This window comes from Triticum urartu, chromosome 7 (assembly GCF_003073215.2).
Source record: "Triticum urartu cultivar G1812 chromosome 7, Tu2.1, whole genome shotgun sequence".
Classification (NCBI taxonomy): Eukaryota; Viridiplantae; Streptophyta; class Magnoliopsida; order Poales; family Poaceae; genus Triticum; species Triticum urartu.
The window spans coordinates 107,344,460-107,367,999 of NC_053028.1; the positions used below are offsets into that span (position 1 = coordinate 107,344,460).

At 41.9% G+C, this 23,540-nt stretch overlaps 2 long non-coding RNA genes across 4 annotated transcripts; both read right to left on the bottom strand.

The window, feature by feature from the left end:
• Positions 1-2,285: 2,285 nt before the first annotated feature.
• LOC125522010 lies at positions 2,286-5,358 on the bottom strand. Its single transcript, XR_007289597.1, has 4 exons — positions 5,014-5,358; positions 4,740-4,929; positions 2,922-3,750; positions 2,286-2,626 (listed from the first exon to the last, which is right to left on the bottom strand). It is a non-coding gene; the product is annotated as an uncharacterized LOC125522010 (long non-coding RNA).
• Positions 5,359-14,802: 9,444 nt separating this feature from the next.
• LOC125521143 lies at positions 14,803-18,191 on the bottom strand. 3 transcript variants are annotated; one of them, XR_007289069.1, is made up of 4 exons: positions 17,805-18,191; positions 16,471-17,693; positions 15,257-15,778; positions 14,803-15,147 (listed from the first exon to the last, which is right to left on the bottom strand). It is a non-coding gene; the product is annotated as an uncharacterized LOC125521143 (long non-coding RNA). The 3 variants fall into 3 exon arrangements; XR_007289068.1 differs by having other exon boundaries at positions 14,803-15,778; positions 16,471-16,648; positions 16,868-17,693; positions 17,805-18,185; XR_007289067.1 differs by having other exon boundaries at positions 14,803-15,778; positions 17,805-18,187.
• Between the last annotated feature and the right edge of the window lie 5,349 nt (positions 18,192-23,540).

The following is a 23,540-nucleotide window of genomic DNA, read 5'->3' on the forward strand; positions in this document are numbered from 1 at the left end:
ACATACCCTGCAAAAACAAGTTAGACGTCCTCTACTTTGTTGTTGCAAGTTTTACGTGGCTGCTACGGGCTGAGGAAGAACCATTCTTACCTACGCATCAAAAAACCACAACGCGGTATAGTGATTGCTTTTTGATCTTCAGAAAGAACCATGTTCATTGAATCTGATTCAACTAAAGTTGGAGAAATAGATACCCACTAGCCACCTATGTGCGAAGCACGTCGGTAGAACCGGTCTCGCGTAAGCGTACACGTAATGTCGGTCTGAGCCGATTCATCCAACAATACCGCCGAATCAAGAATCAACTAGTGACGGCAAGCAATATGTATATACCCACGCCCACTCCTTTGTGTTCTACTCGTGCATATAACATCTACGCATAGACCTGGCTCGGATGCCACTGTTGGGAAACGCAGTAATTTCAAAAAATTCCTACGCATACGCAAGATCTATCATGGCGATGCATAGCACCGAGAGGGGAGAGTGTGTCTACGTACCCTCGTAGACCAAAAGCGGAAGCATTTTATCAACACGGTTGATGTAGTCGTACACCTTCACGATCCGTCCCGATCAAGTACCGAACATACGGCACCTCCGCGTTCAGCACACGTTCAACTCGATGACGTCCTCGCCTTCTTGATCCAATAAGACGGGCGAAGTAGTAGATTAGTTCCGGCAGCACGACGGCGTGGTGACCGTGTTGGTGAAGAACAATCTTCGCAGGGCTTCGCCTAAGCACTACGAAAACTATGACGGAGGATAAACTAGAGGGGACGGGGTTGCCGGCACACGGCTTGGTGTTTCTTGATGTTTCTTGGGTGCTAGCCCTACCCATCCATTTATATGTTGAGCCTTGGGGTCGAAACTTGGAGTAAAAGCCTACACAAAGTCGGTTTCACCCGGAAGGCAAGAGCCTTGGCGTCTGGCCCCTGGACTCCGCAAAACTTTCTTTTTCTCTTTTCAAAAACCTTGTGGGCTTTCCCCTTTGGCCCAAATAAAGTGTTCTCGTACCCAAACATTTTGGGAATCATCCGGAACCCCTTCCGGTGAATTCTGAAACCCTTCCGGAGACCAAACACTATTATCCCATATATCAATATTTATCTCCGGACCATTCCGGAGTTCCTCGTCATGTTCGTGATCTCATCCGGGACTCCGAACAACATTCGGTCACCAACATACATAACTCATATAGTACTATATCATCAACGAATGTTAAGCGTGCGGACCCTACGGGTTTGAGAACTATGTAGACATGACCGAGACACCTCTTTGGTCAATAACCAATAGCGGAACCTGGATGCCCATATTGGCTCCTACATATTCTACGAAGATCTTTATCGGTCGAACCGCATAACAACATACGTTGTTCCCTTTGTCATTGGTATGTTACTTGCCCGAGATTCGATCGTCGGTATCTCAATACCTAGTTCAATCTCGTTACCGGCAAGTCTCTTTAATCGTTCCGTAATGCTACATCCCGTAACTAACTCATTAGCTACATTGCTTGCAAGGATTATAGTGATGTACATTACCGAGAGGGCCCAGAGATACCTCTCCGACAATCGGAGTGACAAATCCTAATCTTGATTCATGCTAACTCAACAAACACCATCGAAGACACATGTAGAGCACCTTTATAATCACCCAGTTACGTTGTGACGTTTGGTAGCACACAAAGTGTTCCTCCGGTATTCGAGAGTTGCATGATCTCATAGTCATAGGAACATGTATAGTTATGGAGAAAGCAATAGCAACAAACTAAACGATCATCATGGTAAGCTAACGGATGAGTCAAGTCAATCACATCATTCTCTAATGATGTAATCCCATTAATCAAATGACAACTCATGTCTATGGTTAGGAAACATAATCATCATTGATTCAACGAGCTAGTCAAGTAAAGGCAAACTAATGACACTCTCACTACTAGAAAAAACACTACTAGTAGCGTAGGTTTTTTGCGTACCAGTAGCGTGGGTATCCGCGCTACTACTACGACGCTACAACTAACTTTTAGCAGTAGCGCGTTTTTTACCCCAGGTTACAGCTAAAAAAGTTAGTAGTAGCACGGCGCTACCCACACTACCACTATTCCACACCTACGCTACTACTAAGTACTAGTAGCGCCCCATTTACACCTACGCTACTACTATCCAAGTGCTAGTAGCGCCACATTTTCCCCCCACGCTACAACTAACTAACTAGATTTTTTTTGAAGTCGGATGCAGTATTCATGGATGGAAATCAAGACACATCCAATGCAAATAAACTAATGCAAATAAACTAAGTTCACAGAACCATCTTAGCACTTGCAGCATTCATGGATACAACATTGAACATCTCAACTCGAGATCTCGAGATCCCATTTAACATTAGATGCAAACAATTAGACCACTTCTCTAGATGTATCTACCAAGGCTCGGAGCTCAAACATCGGTGGATCCCAGCACTCCCTCCCGCCGGACGGTAGCGTCGAGGTCCTCCACCTCGGTGACCTCCGGCGTTGCAATGACCTGGATGATCATCTGTGTGGCACGGTCGCCGGGCTTCACGATGAAGTCCGCCTCCGAGTGGTTGAAGAGCACGATGCCCACCAGGCCGCAGTAGTCCACGTCGATCACCCCTGTGCCCACGTTGGAAAGTGAAAACTTGTTAGTTGGCGTCCACATCCAAATCCAGTAGGGTATTTTCTTTCTTTTTAGTACATGCACATGAATCAACAGTAATGCATAATAACAAGAAAAAATAACCATGAATCCTAAAGAAAAAGATCATTGTTTGGGCCAGGTTGATAGTTTTGAGGCACGGGAAAGGATAATATTGGTAAAAGTCTTCATTAACAAGAACAATGGGCTGAGATTTCTCAAATGACATATTTTTCACCAACAATGATTAATGACGAGGCATGTAGGATTTACCTGAGCAGCATCAGCATACCCTTTGGTTCTTGCAAGAACTTGAAGGCCAAGGTTCTTAGCTTCACTGACTAGCACAAGTGCAGCAGCACCGTCGCTGTACATTGAATATATAATAAGAATGTCTTTACAGTTACACATCCAGGCAAACATTGCTTTACATAACTTATATTAACCATGGAGAAAGCCTAAATTTGAGCTACGAAATAATATAGCTTCAGTACACTCTTAAGATGATACATTTACTACTGTAGATATATAGCATAGTTTGACTGCATGCTGCATATACCAAAGGTAATCTGATCATGTAAAAATAAAGCTACAATGCTACACTAAGAAGTACCATAATTCTAAAAGAAATAGTTGAGTTTAGAGGTATTAAACAGACACACTTCAATCACAAAGATCAATATCTACTTGCTTTAATTCAAATGCTTTACTAAAGATTGTGATACCATACTTGACTCTGGCTGCATATTAATTACTCTACAATGTTTAAAGGGAGCACATTGTTTATTCATTAGTGCACAATCTTCAGAATGGGCGAAAAATTCAAAAAAATCACTCACTTAGAACTAGAGGTCATCTTCCAAAAGAAATAAATAATACTCCCTGTAGAGGGAGTGCGAATTAACAGTTCTAGTAATGCTAAAATAATTACTCCGTACATATTTTTTGTTATTCTACACTCAAAAGCATCCTCAGAAAATTCTTACAGCAGAAGTTGCTCTGCTCACCACCTTCAGGCATATGCATCACCACCTTCAGCAAACGCATGCACTAGGACAACCCACGGCCATGGCGCATCGACCAATCAACCAATGCCTGTTTCCTGTATGTCACAGGCTCTCGGTTAACTTCACTAATAATCAGTACATATTTACTCACTTTGAGGGAACGCATGCTATCTTTTGTCTGTACAACTTATAAAAATGTAAATACAAGAAATAAAACACAAGATTATATGCAACTGTGTAATGCTCGGAGCACATCTAGAATGACATACTTTATATGCATATCTGTAATGCCTAGGGCCTACAATAAGAAACAAATCATTAACAGACGGGACTCTTTGGAGATAAGACATTCAAATTTGGCAACAAAACCCCAAGACCCTCTTTTAGTGTTCTGTTAACTACATGTACATTAGGTACATGAGGTTCTACTGGAGCTTAGCTTGGTTCCTGCAGCACCGCAGCAGTAAATTGTAGGCAAAATAAGGCTCAGCGTGTGGGCGTTGTAGCCTGTTGGGCAATGAACATTAAGCAAAACAAATGTGGGACGATTGTGCAGTAATTGGTAACCAAAGGTGTACTCCCTGTCAGTCACCACAAAATAATTAAGCATATGCACATGAACAGAACACGCATGAGTATGAATGTAAAATAAAGATGAAACTGTTGCTCGACACTAACAGTAGGGAAGCAGATAAACAGTGCGCTGAACAAGAAACATTGGTACTTTCTACACAGTAATTAATCACGTCTATCAGACATATACTTTTTCATAAATAAACATCCTAGAACTAGCACAAATCAACTTGGGCCTCAACCAACGTACTAAAATCCGTCGCATCACCATTAGGACCTAGTACAAACCAACGTGGATGTTATTTGTGAACACATTTCATTGTCCAAACTGGGAAGTCCCTTGAATCTATCTCTCTATTAGACGACCATAGCATATTCTAATTGTTCCTAAACACTACTCCTAACTGATATGATGTTACCATCAGAGCTAAGATAGCAAAAACTACATAAAACTCTGCATCATTCCATCATGAGTGCAGTGCTCCAACAGCACAGTTGCGGGATAACAGACCTGCCGTGGTGGGTCATCATGGCCATGCTTGAGCTCGAGCAGGACCTCTTGGTCGCCCTAGGAGTAGACCCCTCCCACCCCTCCTCATCGAGCAGAGCAGGGCTGGCATCTAGGTGCGCCCCTCCTCCTCCTCGATCAGGGCAAGGTCTGTGCCCTCTTGCCATCATTGTCGTCTCTGCACCATGGTGACCTGCAGCAAAGGGACGGATAGGAGGAGAAGGTGAGGTGAGGAGGAAAGGGTGGACCCAAGCAAGGAAGGAGGGGAAGGGCCTACCTGGGCAACACCGCAGACGGATCCCGCAAGCTCCGGCCTCGCCATCGCCGATTGTGGTGGATTCTGGCAAGAACACGAGAGGCGCCCGAAACGCTAGCGGCGGGCAAGGGTGCATCCCTTGAGGCACGGATCTGGAAGGGGGGAGAGAGGGGCGGAGCTTGGGGGCATGTTGCGCGCGGCCGGAGATCACCGGAACCGGCCGACGTGGGTGGCGGCGGCGGCGCGGAGATAGTGGGGGAAAGGAACTGGACCGAGGGTGGGGGTGAGGTTCACGAGAGAGAGTTTTTTTTGAGGGATGCACACGAGAGAGAGAGAGTTTGGTGCGGTGGGAGTGGATCGGGTGGGTTGGGGTGCAGCAGTGGATGTGTAGTAGGGTGGGGTGTGTCACGTGCACTATAGCTATTCACTTAGCAGTAGCGCAGGTTTTATAATCCATGCTACTGCTATGCTCTATCGCTGAGAGATATTTACTAATAGCGTGTTTTTTTGTCATGTGGCTATCTGTAATATTTACTAGTAGCGAGGGGTCAATACAACACGCTACTAATAATTAGCAATAGCGTGGGTCAAAATAACGCGATACTAGTAAGCGTCTATCTATAAGCTATTTCCTAGTAGTGTCTGTTTGTCTATGTATTCACACATGTACTAATTTTGCGGTTAATACAATTCTAGCATGAATAATAAATATTTATCATGATATAAGAAAATAAATAATAACTTCATTATTGCCTCTAGGGCATATTTCCTTCATTCCCTCCATCGCTCGTAGCTGGCAGGCGCGGGACGGCCTAGCCGGGTGGCAGATATTGTGCTTGTGCGAGGGTCAGCTGTGACATGGATCTCAACCTAAACGGGGTCCTAATATAACAACTTCCTTTAACAGGAAACCCAAAAGTATGTTCCATGAGCAAGAACGGAGGTACCCGAGCTTAAAACAATAACTTATCAGAGTTCTCTACATGTTAACAAGAACGACAAATGAGAAGGTATTGATGACCAAGACACCAGCGAGCCTTCCCTCATGTCTCTCAATCCCCCCATGAGTTGTAATTTTGCTCTCATTCGAGGGCTAGATCAGACTGTGGCAATCGACTTTCTTTGTCTCTCTTCTTTCCTCTCTTCTGCTTTGTAAGGATTATAGTTAGTGGTACCATAATGTTTGATCTATACTACCATATCCATCTTTTATAACATTGTCTAGAAGCAGATGTATTATTCCACTATTTATTTTAGTTTTCTTTTGAAGGTGCACTAAATGAGGCTATTAAATATTTATTGTGGCCATGAGCAGGAAGCTTCCTAACTAGTACCACTTTTATTTATTCTTCTGAAATTTGGGTGCTTGTCCTTATGAAGTTTTATTGAAGGAAATACGATTAGCATAATCCTATAAAGTAGGGACATGATTTTTTGGCTCCTAGAGAGAAGCTACCCTTATATCATCGCGACCACCAAGAACTTTTTGATTTTTGTTGATAAGGTAGTAATTAAATGGGTTGTTGGGAAAAAATATTGAATGTGGGGCAAAATGGAATTATAGCAAAGAAATACCGTGTGGGCATCAGCCTCTTTCAATGGGATGGCCCAGGACAAAATCTCAGCTTGAATCTGTCGCGAAGAGCATCTTTTTGAATTGGCTTGCCTACTTGCAAAGTAAGAGTTAATGAGTCACCTAATTACAATAGTCAAATCTAATGTCCTTTTGCGAAGGCAATTTAAGCAACATGATAGAATAGTCTTCATTCCCTACAAATTGTGCTGAGACTTGAGAGGTTGGTTTTTTCGGTGCAAATGGGACTTGGGAGAGGACCATATTGTTCTTAAAAGATTGTAGAGAGTAGTATGGATATGTTTTAGTCTTGTTTGCCCATATGCAAAGGAGAGGAGAGATAGGGGAAAGTACATAGGAAGAGATCACACGGAAGCAGGAAGAACATTTGTTGCTCTAAAGGAATGAACCTAGAACCAGGGATGAAGGAGACATGCAGGAAATGCAAGAAAAATGTAGCATTGGAATGAAGAGGTGAAAGACCAAAGAGGTACCATGAAGAAAAGTTTCGGGGCACTTGTGTGTGATGGGTTGGCTCTAAGGAAATGATGACAATTATTAGTTATCTCATGGTTAAATTACAACTAACACATAGATGGCTCTAGCACAACATAATGTTATTGTATATTTGTCGAGTCTAGCTGATCCTACCAGAAAATGGTAGATTTGCCTTAGTAAAGGAGTACATGACATTACAATTAATGGATTTTATAACATATAATATAATCAATACATTAAAATAGAAGAACAAAGTGGGAAGGTTGGCAATGGCGAGTAGGAATATGATTATTTGTTTAGATTGGCTCAAGACCAGGAAATGTTTGTGTGTAGACCATGATTCTACTGGCATGGATGGAATGAAATTATGGCTCCATAGATGACATAGGTTCTCCCAGTTCCAAAAGTTGCATCCGCAAGGACGGAACAACAAAGATACCAAAACCTCTTAATCCGGCGACGGATCTAACAACTACATAGAAGAAAGAAGAAGGAATGATACTCCAAGGTGGTGGAACTAGCACATGTTATTGTTGGTTTTTAGGAGGAAGAGAGGATGCGGTATGGGAGAATTTCTAAAGCAATAGAGGTAGAGTGATCGACATGGTTCTTGTTGATAAAGGTCGAGAACATTGGAGAGAATGAGTGGTGGCATCAATTGGAATATATGGCCATTCAAGAGGACCTAGCATCTGCTTGTAATAAAGAACACACAAAGATGAGGGATCATACCAAAACTATACTCGCTCTATTTCAAACAATAGTGCATACTAATTTCGTGCAAATTCTAACTTCCAATATTTAACCAAGGTTGATGGAAAAAATCACCATCCATAGCACCAAATCATCCACAATAAATCCATCATGAAATATATTTTTACATTATATTTTTTAATGTAGATGTTGATGTTTTTTTAATAAATTTAATCAAACTTTACAAGATTGACTATGAAAAATACTAGTATGCCCTATTTTGAAATAGAGTAAGTAAATGAAATATATGCCTAGAAATGCATCCTGAGCTTATATCCCAATGTATTAAGAATGGTGTGAACTGAGCCTAGCTCAAATAGTTAGGTTCCTTATGGTGGAGCCATACCACCAGGGTTCAAGTCCTGGACTTGGCATTGGTGCTCGCATTTTCCTGGATTTATTTCAAACTTTCTAGTGATCTTCGTTCAGTGGAAGAAGATGTTCCCGTCGACTACAATGTGCATATGGTGATTCGTCAATCTCAAGTATTTGTCGTCCTAGTCTCTCGGAGGTGCTCATAGGGTAGGGGTGAGTGTATGTGCGCGTATGTGAGTGTCTTTGAATGTGTTGTGTTCAAACAATTGGAAATGTATTAAGAAGGGTGAGATGTCCTATATGGGTACACGTGGTGCACAAATGCCTTTACTACGGGGCTAGTGCACCTTATTTGCATTGAAAATGGAACACTCTGTGGCAGAATTATTAGGAAGCAAAACAGATAGATTAATTAGATACGAGTGTACATAATTTCTCATTTCCTAAACGGAACATTTGCGCATATTAAGAAAATATTGCAAACTTCATTGACTGACTTGATTTGCTGAAATGGAGTACAATTTGGAGTTTCATGAATTAAAGGGTAAAATAAACAAATGAAGGGTAGGACATGAATTACAAACTCAATAGATGTGGACTAAGATCAATGACAAATGGGCTGGCATGGTGCCTCGCAAATGCTAAAAAAGTCAATGAAGCATGTGTTTTGTTATTGTGAACTACTTCCTCAATTCTGGTTTATTGGGCGGCTTGTGTTTTGGCTCAAGCTTCGACTATCTATATGACTAACTAAGTATGAAGTGTATGTTGCAAAAAGTATATTATTGGATTTGTATTTGAAATAGGTTTCACCCTGTATCACTAGTAGAAAACAGGGCTTTCGTTCGGCCAGAAAAGAGCATTAATCCCGGTTGCGTTACGAACCGGGACTAATGTGAGCATTAGTCCCGGTTCGAGCGGCGAGGGCACCGTACATGCATTACTCCCGGTTCAAATGGACCTTTAGTCCCGGTTGGTGCCACGAACCGATACTAAAGGTTTAATCTTTAGTACCGGTTTGTGCCACGAACCGGTACTAATAAGGTTGAGACCTTTAGTACCGGTTCGTGCCACGAACCAGTACTAATGGTGCAATTTTCAAATCCTACCCCCCCCCCCCCCGGTGTATCGCCTTTTCAGTTTTGTAAAAAGCAAAAGAAGATGATAAAAACTTCAAAAGTTAAAATCCTTCGAGATGTAGTTATGTTACCACATCTACTAGTTAGGAAACTTAAAAACTTAAATTTGGACATGTTTTGCAAAAAGTGCAGGAAAAATGTAAAACGGCTATAACTTTTGCATACGATGTCAGAAAAAAAACGTATAATATATCAAAATGTTCAGCATGAAAATTCGCATCCGATTTTGACAGCATATGGCATGTTTGCAAATTTTTAGAATCCTCAAATTCTAAAAGGAAAAAAAGTTATGCTCAAATTTCAGTTTTTTTGAATTTTTGTTAAATCTAGTCAAACTACTTATTCAAGAAGTATTAGTGTTACTAAATAATTAGTCAAGAATATTAGTGTTACTAAATAATTATTTCAGTTTTTTGAATTTTGGTCAAATCTGGTCAAACTGTGGTCAAACAATGGTCAAACTACTTATTCAAGAAATATTAGTGCTACTAAATAATTATTTCAGTTTTTTTTGAATTTTGGTCACTGGTCAAACTGGGGTCAAACTATGGTCAAACTGTGGTCAAACTACTTATTCAAGAAATAATAGTGTTACTAAATAATTATTGTTTTTTAGAACAATAGTTTCAAACTCAAACAGTGAAATGTGTGACTTCATGCTCAAGCTAAATTCCTGAGGGTTGATAGGATTGACATCTTACTATTGTCAGGAAAACAAAAGTGCAGACTTGGAAACGAGGGAGAATAGAACTCGAAAGTTAAGCGTGCTCAGGCTGGAGTAGTGAGAGGATGGGTGACCGTCCGGGAAGTTAGATGATTTGGAATGATGAGGGGTGATTAGAGATTAGAGATTAAATTGAGCAGTGATGAGGGGAGATTAGAGGTTAAAATAATTCAGAAATTTGAAAATAAAAAAATTCAAAAAAAAATCATAAAATTTCCTTTAGTACCGGTTGGTGTTACCAACCGGGACTAAAGGTGGACCTCCAGGCAGCGGCCACGTGGAGGACTTTAGTCCTGGTGAGTATAAGAACCGGGACTAAAGGGGGAGGCTTTAGTAATGACCCTTTAGTCCCGGTTCCAGAACCGGGACTAAAGGCCCTTATGAACTGGGACTAAAGGCCTTTTTTCTACTAGTGTATAAACTTTGACATATAATTTACATTATATTAGTTACATTTATGTTCAAACCTTATCCAATATAAGAAGGAGCCTAATAAACCCGGACGAAGGGTAGAAGACGCGATATTATGGGTATTCTACTAGTGCAAAGTGCTAGCATTGAGACAAATATGGCTCAAACTACAACTAAAATAATAAACATGATCCAAAGATCGATTAACTATTCCCTTGATTCTACTATGAGTGTCATTTCTGTTCGACAAAGTTAGTCACTAAGTTAGTATGACCTGATACACTAGTTAGCACTCCAATATTTTCTTGAGGCTAAGGATGATAACAGATGGAAGGGAGTGATGCATTTTTTCAGTTTTTTATGTGGAAGTGAAAGTGGATACATAAACCTAGAAAACTAAAACTAATATTACCAAAATGGACACCCAAAAAATGGTGTAGAGGCTAATATTAAAGCAAACGTCCGCTGGATCTAAAGACTCCTTGAACCATATATAAAAAATACCACTTGTCATGAGTGGTAAGCTATATAAAACACAATGAACGAAAGAACCATATATAAAAACATAAGAAACCAACAAACTTATTCAATTGATAGGACCACAATGTCTTTCAATGGTCTCCTAAGTTTCTGGCCTAACTACGAAACTAGTTGCACTGATGTGGAAGCGCATAGGCGTTGTAGCGTGGATGGGCGGGTGGCGTCGCAGTGGCGGCTGTTGAAATATATTGCCCGCCTCCCTTCATCAGTTCAGACTTTTGGATGAGTTTGGCTGAAACATGAATTCAATATGGTATCCGAGTCAAGAGGTCTTGAGTTCAAGACCCTACCAATGCCGTATTAAATAAACGATTCTGCGGCCTATATCGATCCCACGTCTAAGGACTAAAATAGACTAGACGTGAGGGGGGTGTTGAAATATATTGCTCGCCTCCCTCCATCAGTTCGGACTTTTGAATGAGTTGGCTGAAGCATGAATTCAATAGCGGCCTATGTGTTGGTCGACTGGGGATGGGTGCGTGTGGCATGCTCAAGTGCCCAATTGTTTGATTAGGAATGGTGAAACGTAGATTGGAGGTTTCGGCTGGGGTTGAAGCACCATCTTCCCGGCTAGTACAAATCCTCATTAGCGCTTGAACATGTTATGAATCGGCTCTTGTGTGCCTTAGATCCCTGTTGCATCCCAATCCTATACATGGCTAGCTAGATCTAACATGTTCATAGAGATTAAAATTGGGGCCATGCCAGCATAGTAAGCAAGTGTGATCTATAGATACGCTCGTCAAGTTGAATTACATCGCAAGGTATGCATCGCTAGAAACTGAAACCTACGATAGAATCTCTAGGTTATCTGATACTAGCACATACTCCGCAATTTATAGAGATGCATCAATGCATGTGTTGATGCCTACAGAGGTGGGTAGAGTGATTGCTGCCATTATCTAGAGAACGGTTACTTCTTATCTATTTTATGTACTTCAACTTTAAGCAGGCTCTCATTGACCAGCGTATAATGTCTCTGACACGTTGTAGATGAAGATTTTGGTACTTGAAATACCAATTCGGGTCAAAAAGTGAGCTCGGTGGACAGGCGTTCATTACCCGGTATTGTTGATGCAATGTTCAATATATGTTCTAGTATATCCAGCTAAGAGTCAATGCTTTCAAATATCGCTTGCATAAGGTGGACGCACGTTGAAGGTTGTGGGGGCAGCTGCCCCCATTCAATTTTTCCTCGTAGGCCTCGACTGATCATGCCAAGCTACGTGTGCCCCCACTCGGCCCATTACTTTGCCCCCACTCAGTCCAATTTATTGTTTATTTTCAAAAGCCCATGTATTCTAAATCTGTAGAAGCCCACCACAAAGAAACAAGCTACGTTATGGATCAGTGCGGCCCTACACCCCTGATGCACATCCACGCACACTCAAAAAGTAGCGAACACACGATACGGCAGCCGCGCAGCCCCCCCAACCCCGCCGCTCGCCGCCGGCAATGAGCGACTTTCCGTCGCCTGTCTCTCGCGCTTGCACGCTGCCTTCGCAACACAGCCTCATCACCAATTCTGCAATTTCAGCGTTCTCATTGACATCAAGTAAGACATATAGTAGATCATTAGGGTTCTTCCTTTTTAAAAAAATTGTTCGTTTGCAATTCCTGTGTATACAAACCATAATAGTATCACCAATTTATGTGTACTGTATAATTTACTGATTTAGATGACTAGATTGGTTCAAACAATTTTCTCGTAAGATTTAAATATTAGTACCAAACTTTGTCTAGACCGAGATACTCAAAATTTCATTCGGATCATCTATTCTTACTAGTTCCGAGCAAGATGATTGCATATTACAGTACCAATCGGCATGAGGAAATCTGCCTTGTCCTAAAAATTTTAAGCAAAAGACAATCGCGACGATCAATCAACATTTTAGTGTCGATTGGTATGAACCATAGTCGTATTTGATTTGTAGAAAAGGGATTGCTAATTTTTTTCCCCCAATGAAGTGATAATCAAATGTTCTCAAGAGGTGAAAAATCACCGTGGGACAAAGTAAAAGGCAATGTGCTAAACGCTCTTTTTCGCTTGTATAAAGGCATTCTTCAATATTTTCATTCTCCCTTCGTTTGTTAAGGATTTTTTTTTTCCTTCCAGGTTGTTGGTTAGATTGTTAGGCAATGCACCAATGTTCTCTTATGCAACTTCAGAACAAGATATTGACATACCGATGTAACTCATTTTGTTTCAAATTGATAGTTTCTTTTTCTTTCATGAATTTGGTCATCTCATGGAGAATGAAGTGATTGTGCCTAGGTTTCAATTTATATGGATGGCTGCTTTGTTAATTCGAATATGGCCATACATTATTGCCCCCTCTTAATTTTTTTCCTGGGTCCGCCCCTGCTTACATTGTCTTGTTAAAAAGAGGAGGAACTTATATTTAGGGCTTCTTTGATTTATAGGATTTTTATAAGAATATTGGAGGATTTGAATCCTAATGATTTTTTTGATTATCTTCATAGTCTTGTTTGTCTCGGCACTTTTTTATTTAAAATCTCGAGTACGACGAACTCCAGCGGTCGAGAGAACTCCAGATCATCCATGTACGCCTGCTCTTTTTTTTTTTGCGAAAGATCCATGTACGCCTGCTCCACTCCCGGCCCAGCCCATTCCCTCGAAGTAGCGCACGCTCATCCGAACAACAAAACACTGATCGTTGTCTCAAAAAAAAAAAAACACTGATCGGAACTCGCATGGATCCGTCCGATCGTTCACTATGTACGACGCTAGTGGTTGGGGCCCGCCATTGCGGGCCTTCTGAGAGTAAGTTGTGGCGGTGCAAGGTAGGAGCGCGCCCCTTCCACTTTCTTGTTTATTCCATCACACTTAAAGTACATGTATATTAGGACTGGTATGCGCAAGTTTTTAACTGAAACTTTAAGATGGAGCCATGCAAAAACAACACACTTAGAGAATGTATTCTGGAGGTTACATGAACGATGATGGTGGTTCAAAAGTAACGGATAGCACATGGCAGCGTCCAAAAGTAGAGGCATACTTCCTGGTGTCTTAAGTCAGACTTAAAAGGTCTTACAAAGATAGAAATATACCCAGCCCCTACAGCATGATCAGGGCCACCCTGCTTGCTTGCATGGTACCTCATGCACCTGCCGTATGAATGAAGATTAATTCAACTATAAACATGTAAGAACTCCCAATGTGGTTAGATGTACGTAGAGAAGACTGTTGGGTTGAACAAAACAATTAATTATAGATAAAACTGACCAGACAATGACCTTTTGACCGATTTGAGAACATAAGCTGACATGGATAGATTCAGTAAGAGTTGGCTACATAGCAATTAATTTGGGGAATGATTCTCAATTATTAGTATGAAATAGACAATATCAAGAAATTAAGATCAACCTTTATATTTGAGATATCTTGCTCCGTCGCCATGTCGGCTCTTGGCTCAGGAATACATTCAAAGAAGCGCTAGGCACATGTCTTCAAGAAAATGTGCCGATAAACAACAATTTTGAACATAAAAGCTACAACTATACTACCCTAAATGAGAATTATCTGAAGACATTAAATTAGTTTTTCTGTCGCTCTGAAATTCCAGCACCTTTGTTAGGCCAGCCAAGAGCTTTTGTTATAGAAATGGCCAAAAGGAATAAGCTAAGATTTCTCATCTATTTGCATTTTGTGTTTTTTTACTCCATAGGTCACTATATACAATTTTCAGTTTATACCCACGTGTTATAGAAATGCTGCTTTGTTTTTCAATTAGAATGGGCTAATTTTTGTAGAAATGAACTACCATATCAGAAAATCACTTGATCCAGAGTACAATTGAAATTCATATTAACCAACATACGCTTAGTCACCGAACAATCAAGAAAAACTCATCCAAGATTTGGATATCAATGGTATAATGACAATTGAAAAGGTTCACTGTTGACCCACCTACCTGCTAGGCTTCACTGGTGGCTAAATAAAATCCTAGAGATTGTTATAGTGTATTACATAGCTAGAGCAGTCAAAAAGAAGTACCTATCACGTGCAAATATCTAGCTATGGGCCACATCAGGCAAATCCTCATTTGATCTTGAAAAGCTATGTGAATAAGGCAAGATTGAAGCTTCCGGCTTTTGATTTGATTCTGATATGCATGCCCGTGGAAGGTCAACTGGCCCAATATTTTCTTTGTGGAGATCGTCTCTAGATCAGCTGTGACCTATGTACAAGAAGATAACTTAACAAACCAACAAAATTAGTAGGATATTGCATATCTTAGAGAGGAAAATAGGAGGATATCAAAGGATTGCTTTGGATTAGGTACATACAACAATGTGAGGCACTTGCAGTATGCAGTCCACCTCCTGTATGGGTTCTGACTTGGTGATATTAACAAATTACTGGGGATCGGTCTTATTCATTGGGTCTAACACCTAACATAATAATTGTAGATCTACAAGTATGTTGACCAGTTAAAAATATTATACAAAATGTTCAAACATAGGCTGATGAAGTAAGCAAAGCATATATATTAACCAGTTAAATATCTGTGCTAAAGGCAAGGATGTGTTGTTGATACCATGACAAGAGGAAATCCAAGCTAAATATTCCTCTCAGATGATGTTTTTAGCAAGGAATTTAGGATAGTAGATCACTAAACCTGCTTATCGAAATAGGTGGCATCACCAACTTCTTCCAAAATATTTGCCAGAATGTACTTTATGGGGTTGAGTTCCTTCACATAATTCAAAATCAAAAGCATCAAACCCAACTGACACAAGACGGCAGGACCCATGTGTCGGAAAATGCAGCACCGACCTCCTCGTAGAACACCTCCTCGAGCTCATCCACTGCTCAGATGAAAACATGATGAGAAACAATGGTTACGGCAGTAGTATTGAAAGCACCAGTTGTGGTATAAAATTTGTGATGATAATCCACAACAAAGATTTAGCCATACTCTATAAATCCAAAAATTTCTTTGACAACAAGCAAATCGTCCCGAGAACAGAATTCTTTGAGTTGGATAATTCACAGATATTCAGTTATAATGAGGGAAGTAAGGAGTTGAATACATTATAATACAACATCATGACATCTAAAACATTTTAATTCTGTTTTAGAGTCAAGAAAATTCTCAGCTGCAACTGAGAGTCGATAAAAACAGACACCAGCAGCTTGCCTCTGATAAGTACATGATTTTTCCAAACAATGTATGGACAGCAAGCTTAGGCTTGAAACCTTGTTCTCTAAACCCAGATAAGTCCATAACTATTGGACCAGCAATATCATAAAACACAAAATATCCTCAGCGGCCAGTGCTCTAGCAGTGTGCAACCATAATCTTACACATCAAGTTTAGTTGTGAATCAAACTAAATTATCATTCCTACCAAATACAAGGAAATCAATAGTTCACAATAAGAAAGACATAATATTTTGAACGCTATCATGCAGCGTTCACAAAAAACAGAGTCTTTTGAATGGTTAGGAAATACTATGTGTTCTCTAAGAGTAACAGTTCAGAAGAAGAATAACAATACCTTTTTCCCGAACAATTCGTCTTGATATCTGATTCAGAATTTCAGCAACTTAATTATCTTCAAACATTGATGCTTTCCTAAGACGTATGAGATCCAGAACCACATCAGGATTGAATTGTTTTCCATTCAGTGTGTATCGGATGTACATTCTTACTACATCATCCATGTCAAATCCTGTCTGAATACATGGGGGAAAAAGGTTAAAGCGTATCTGTAGCCAGATAGCTTTGCGACCAACAATATAATAAGAAAACCATTAGTCAAACAGCAGTAAGAATGGCCAAAATTAACCTAGACCAGTGACTTTTGTAAGGATAGTAACGAAGACAACAACAAACAATACGTTATCCTGCTAGAAACAACAAGTTGTGGCAGTAAGAAATTCTGTTGGGCATACCAAATGATGGCTGTGGGTTAAGCGCACCAGGATGCATCGTGTGTCCTATGGCCGTTATCTCATACTGGTGGCAGAAGGTGGGGTTTCCCTGTTGCTTTCCTCCCCTGGACTGGGCGGATCAAGTCACCGTCTTCATGTCTTCCTGCTTGCAAGAAGGATGTGTATCTCGGCTTTTTTTTATTGTTTAGGCACACGTTAATCTGCTCGTAGGGATGCATGCAAGCATTATAAAAATGGCATTGTTAATGATGGATTTAGTGCAAAAGGCCCATTATTCTAGCAGAAAAGCGCAGGCGCAAGTACAAGTTAAGCCAATTAATTAATGAAAAAACTGTAGTAAGTAGTACTGTAAACAGGGAGGCTGCCTCCAATTTGTATACATTGCATTACGAATTCACAGCACAAGGGAGCATGAGATGATACTACAAGCCTAGGAAGGAAATAAGCTTCTTCTATTACGGACAGATGGATAGAAGCTCAGCTTACAGGGACAAGAACAAACCAAGAAAGGAGCCACTTTTGTGATCAGATAATCTAATTAATCCTAAATCACAAGCTTCCATCGGATCCCAAGAACAGATAAAGCTTAGATTTATAGACATCAGAAGGCACCCTTTCTTGGGGTTAATTTCTTAGAACCAATGATCGAAAACCCTAAAGAAAAGTAATGCAATGATAACTGGAAGGAAAGCTAAATATCTTTGTCTTTCTCTTCCCTCTCCTTCTCTGCTCTTAATGAAGAAAATTAAGCAAGCCATCATGTAATTTTTAGAACTTCAGTGACATCAAATCCAGTCGTCGCCGCAACAACAGCTCGAGCTGGAACCTACAGGCGCACGACACAATGATAAGCAACCAAGCACTATTGTTGGATCCAACACAGGACGAAGGGTTGATGGCGGGGAGGAAGGGAGGAACCAGGGGAGGAACACAGTACCTCGACACGGGAAGGGGCTGGGGTCGGGGGGAGGAGGGCGAGGGAGCGCGCGCAGCAGACGGAGCTGAGGAGATTCTCGTCGACGCGGGAGAGGTTCATGCCGCCGCCCTGGATCAGGAGCAGGGCAGGAAGACGAGCGGCGAGGCCCCCGACTCGAAGAGCTCGCCGTCGCCGTAGAGGAGGGAAGGCCAAGGGCGCGGTAGGCGGCAGCGCATCGCCCCGCATCTCAGCGGCGCCGTGCTCCCTCGGTGCGGCAGGAGCTGCCGCAGATCCGGCGGCGCCGAGGAAGAGAAAGGAGCAGAGGAGGAGGTTGCGCGTGGAGAAACCTGGGGCAGCTGGCCAATGAAAACGTGTTCCTAATCCGACGAATCGCTTCTCATTTCTTTTTTTGTCGACGACGTGGACATCGCGAGCAGGCGCTCTTTCTCCTCGACGAAGCGAACCTTTTGTCGCATAGTTAATCTGACGTGGAGAGCGCGAGGGCATGCCCATGATGCACACGTTAATGTTTCTCGATGTCGCTGCTGCTTGTGGTTTTCTAGCCAACTGCCTCACACAGACTGGCTTGCTCTAACAGCGGCAAACACGTTTCGTCTCGTGTCTAACTGCTCCGACTTTTTCGTCAGGGCCGAAGTTTTTTTTTCATGATAATACGTGTCTCATTTATATAAAATAAAAATCAAATTACAAGGCACGCAAGCATCAACCATACAAGACTGAAAAGGTAAAAAAAAATCCTATGCAAAATACCAGCGTATGTCCCTCTTCTTCGACACCACCGAAGCGGCCACCAAAGGGTAAAAAGACAGATCACCTCTTCACCCAAGCTCGACGCGGCTCCATCGCTGATCGGCAGCTTTACGGACCTCCAAAGTGGTTTGCCAGAAGCAAAACCATAGCCGTTGAAAGAATCAGACTGGGGCAACATGTCCCCGGACACGTCATCAAACTTCAGAATTGACACCCCCGCATGACGACGACGTCGGAGGAGAAAACCAGAACTGTCAGCCTTCAACCACAGACCCAGCACAAGATTCTTCATCTTCCAGCTGTCACTTGCGTAGACAACTGCCTCCGCGTACTCCTGGACGACAAAACCTCCCTGCTCCACCATGACGTCGGAGACAACGCCACAACAACGGGGACAGAGCAGAAGGAGAGACACACCTCATGGAGTCGCCGCCGCCGCCTCGCCAACACCATCCATGAACTCTAACACTGCCGATATGAAAGGTCGGCAGAGACACGATGCCATCAACTCTGAGACGCCGCCGTGAACGGCATCACCGGTGTGGGAGTGGAGCTAAGACAGATTTATTCGTCCGGACACCGCTCCCACCATCCCAACGACGCAAACCACGATCTATAGATCCAAAACCTAACTACAGAGCAAAGGAACGCCCCCCCCCCCCTCTTGCCGCCAGAGCAGCGGCCTAAGGGAGAGGGGGCCAGCGTCCCGGCCGGTGAAGATCGGTGGAAGGAGATCGCCTCCCTAGTGGCCTGGCTATTGACGGCGGCTAGGGTAGGGAAAATGATTCCCGTGTATGCCCACGTACAAATGTGCATTCGGGGGAGAAGCTTATTAGTAGGGCCGAACGAGCATGCACCCAGACAGTGTCTCTTAAAACGGTTTTTTTTGTCACTTGAGTATTAGTTGTTGCTACTTATGCATCAACCGAGAGTAAATTGGCAAGTTTTTATCAGGATTTTGTAGCTAGGCTTGTTAGATCAGCCTCTTGTGTGAGGTCTTGTTCAAGTCCGTCGATGAGACGGGCGCAGGTTCGGTCCGCTAGTCACGAAGGATCCGCGTGTATGCCTGCGAGGAACCTACAACGTGTTGAACCTATGTATCCTTCCTTGTTGTGCGCGTATTCTCATGATATTTCCATGTACTGCTCGTGTGCTGTAGACCGTAGTCAGATAAATAACGGTTGTCGGTGCCTTGGAGCTAACTTCAATGGAACCGTATTCAATTCTCGTCAGTTCCCGAACAACGACTACCAGTTTTCCTTGGATCTAAATCCATCGGCACCAATGTTGTTCTCGACAATTCCATAAATGGCGGTTGTCGGTGCTTTGAAGCTAACTCTAATGGAATCATCTTTGATTCTCGTCAGATCGCGAACAATGACTACCGATCCCTTGGACCTAAATCCATCGGCTCCATCGTTGTTCTCGATGGTTCCATAAATGACGGTTGTCGGTGCTTTGGAGCTAACTCTAATGGATCCGTCTTTGATTCTCGTCAGTTCCTGAGCAACGACTACCGGTCCCCTTGGACCTAAATCCATCGGCTCCATTGTCGTTCTCGACAATTCCCTAAATGACGGTTGTCGGTGCTTTGGAGCTAACTCTAATGGATCCGTCTTTGATTCTCGTCAGTTGCCGAACAACGACTACTGGTCCCTTGGACCTAAATCCATCGGCTTCGTCGTTGTTCTCGATGCTTCCCTAAATGGCGGTTGTTGGTGCTTTGGAGCTAACTCTAACAGATCCGTCTCCGATTCTCGTTAGTTCTCGAACAACGACTAGCGTCCCCTTGGACCTAAATCCATCGGCTCCATCGTTGTTCTCGACGGTTCCATAAATGGCGGTTATCGGTGCTTTGGAGCTAACGCTAACGAATTCATCTTCAATTGTCATCGGTTCTCAAACAACGACTACCAATCCCTTGGACCTGAATCCATTGCCTCAATTGTTGTTCTCGAAGGTTCCATAAATGGTGGTTGCCGGTGCTTTGGACCTAACTCTAACAGATTTGTCTTCAATTCTCGTCAGTTCTCGAACAACGACTAGCGGTTCCTTGGACCTAAATCCATCGGCTCCATCGTTGTTCTTGACGGTTCCTTAAATGGCGGTTATCGGTGCTTTGAAGCTAACTCTAATGGATCCATCTTTGATTCTTGTTTGTTCCCGAACAATGACTACCGGTCCCTTGGACCTAAATCAAACAGATCCTTCTTTGAGTTTTGGCGGTTCCTGAACGGCGCTTACCGTTCCCTTGGAGCTAAATCAATTGTACTGCTTGATATTAGTTGCTTGAATTTAAATGCCTGGATCATATTTGTGTCTATTGTGGACGACCGGCAGAATATTATCTAATCTTGTATCAAGAGTGTCATTAGAGAAACAGTTAGGACCTGTGTCCAATTAGGATGGCGCAAGTGCAAAGGAAAATAAAAAAAATTGAGGCATACCTTTTCATATCGTCTATGCACTCTGTCCAGCTTGATAAACCTTGATGATTACATTACTTGTTCTGTCACTTTGAAAATCCAATAAGAGCAGAAATTCGAAATAGACAGTAGTATTTTCACCCGCAAAAAAAAAGACATTCTCGTATTTTGACTAGAGACTGTCTACCTAGTAACCATTACATGACCCCTCTTTCTGAAACCTCAGGGTTCAGTAAGATAGCTCGCAATGATTCATCAAATCGTGGTGGCTCGGATTGATAGGTATCCCCATGCAAATAAAAGTTCAGGTTCCTATTTGGGCATAGCACGACAAACACAACAATAATGTGAAGAACACATGTACTAATTGGTAGTTAGACTAGGGCTTAAATGCCCACAACTTGCTCTGAACAAGAGTGGTAGTAGCTCAAAATCGAGCGTGAACTTTTAGCTGAAAAATGGTGAAACAGTAGCAGTGGATGACACGAGCTGCTCACAGAGGATGTCGCAAAAACTCAAGCAACAGGTCAATATCTTCAGAAGCGCCACGGGCAAAGTACTCGTCACATGACCTCTTACATGTGTCTTCAGCTTGTAGTCGTTTACCATCCTTTTCCATTTTGGCTTCAGGTTCCAAATATGGATGATAAAAAGTAGAAAGTACTGGGAAAAACAATGAAAAAAGACAAAAAAAATAAAAGCGAAGAAACAAAATAAATTAAGGAAAACACAGAAAGAAAAAAAGAAAACAAAAGTTTAAAGAAGAAAAAAGAAAAACAAAAAAACCAGGGGGGCGGGGGGAAACCAGGGAATAAAGAAGAAGAAATAAACCAAAAACTGGCAAAAAACAAAAAAGCTATGAGAAAACAAAATGAAACGAAGAAAAATAGGAACTGAGAAAAGACCTGGAGCGAGCGAATTCTACAGCGATCACTACAAGCTAGAACAATGGGCACCACACGCAGCGCCCGTGCTACAAAGTGGGTTAGCCCGCTATTAGGAATCAGTACGGGCGACATATAGCCCTGGCGAGACCTGCTTCCATCTCGCGTGGGCGCGCCTATGTCTTGCTTGTGCGAGACCAAGGGCCCTAAAGGCAATCAAAAAATTTTAAACTTGTACCTAAAAATTGTTCCTGACATGTACAAAATATGTAGGATGTGTATGGAAAAAGTAGAGATCCAAAAATATATGTTTTAAAAAATTAATCATGTATATGGAAAATGGTAAACATGCATATCTAAAAACATTAACATTTATAAAAAAATGTATCTATTAAATAAGAAGAATGCACGATGTGTATAAAAAATAGACATCAAAACTATATTAAAATATATATTTTATTCATATATATGAAAAATGTTAAACATGTATTGAAAGAAATATAGATGTATATCACAGATGTATAGCATGTAAGAAAACAATAGAATCAAAACGAAAATATTTAACATGTATTTGAAAAATGTAAAACATGTACAAACAATATGTTCTTGATGTGTACTAAAATGTACAATGTGTAATAAAAAATGTAGACATGTGCTGTAAAAAGTAGAGGGGAAAACAAAAGAAAACCAAATAAATAAATGAAATGAAACTAAAGAGAAAAAGGAAACAAAAAAGTGATGATAAATATTGCAAAAAAGAAAAGAAACAAAGAGGCCAAAAAAGTTGAGAAATAAACAAAGAAAACCATAAAAAGGGAAAAAGAGAAAAAAAAGGAAAATGTGTATAAACCGTATAAGCAATGAAGAAACCAGTGAAAAACAAAAGAAAATTAAAGTTATACCAAAGAAAACCAGTGAAGAAACAAAATGGCCAAAGAAAAAACTACAACGAACAAACGTCAGGCGAGTTCTAAGCTAATGGGCTGGCCCACTCGCGTTGTTCCTGAAGCGAGAACAATTTCCATTTCGCATGAAGGGAGATATAGCTCTCGTGAAATTAGTCAGCCTTTGGCAACAAATGTCATAAGTACACCTCTTCATGGACCACGAGGTGCGCGAGACAAAGAGGCGTGAGCGACCCAAGTTCATTATTTCCAGCTGGCAAGAGACCACTTTCCTTCCAGGAGCTCTTGTTTGGAAGGAGCAACTAATTAAGGATATCCTTAAGAAAAAAGAAAAAGGGTTTCCCCCCGCTTTATATTATAAAGCATACCATCAAGCATCCAAAGTCACAAAGTCAAGTACAATAAGTCATAGAATCATGCTGGGGGCACAGCAAGACAAGCCCCAAATAAAGCTAAAAGGAGACTCTAATCCGGCTCGGGGGGGGGGGGGGGGGGGGGGGGGGGGGGGGGGGGGGGGGGGGGGTGGCGGTGGAGGAGGAGCAAAAGACGCTGCCGAGGCAGGAAGACCCGCCATGATGTTGTCGATGACGCCGCGGTCGCTCCGCTTACTAAGCGGTCTCCAGAGCTGCAAGAAGCCACACATTTTGTAGATCACATCAGTCACGCGAGACGGAATCACTCGTTCGATGACTAATTTATTGCGGGTACACCAAAGGGACCAGTCAAGGGTACCTAGCGCGACCCAAATAGGGGCGTGCCTAGACCCGGGGA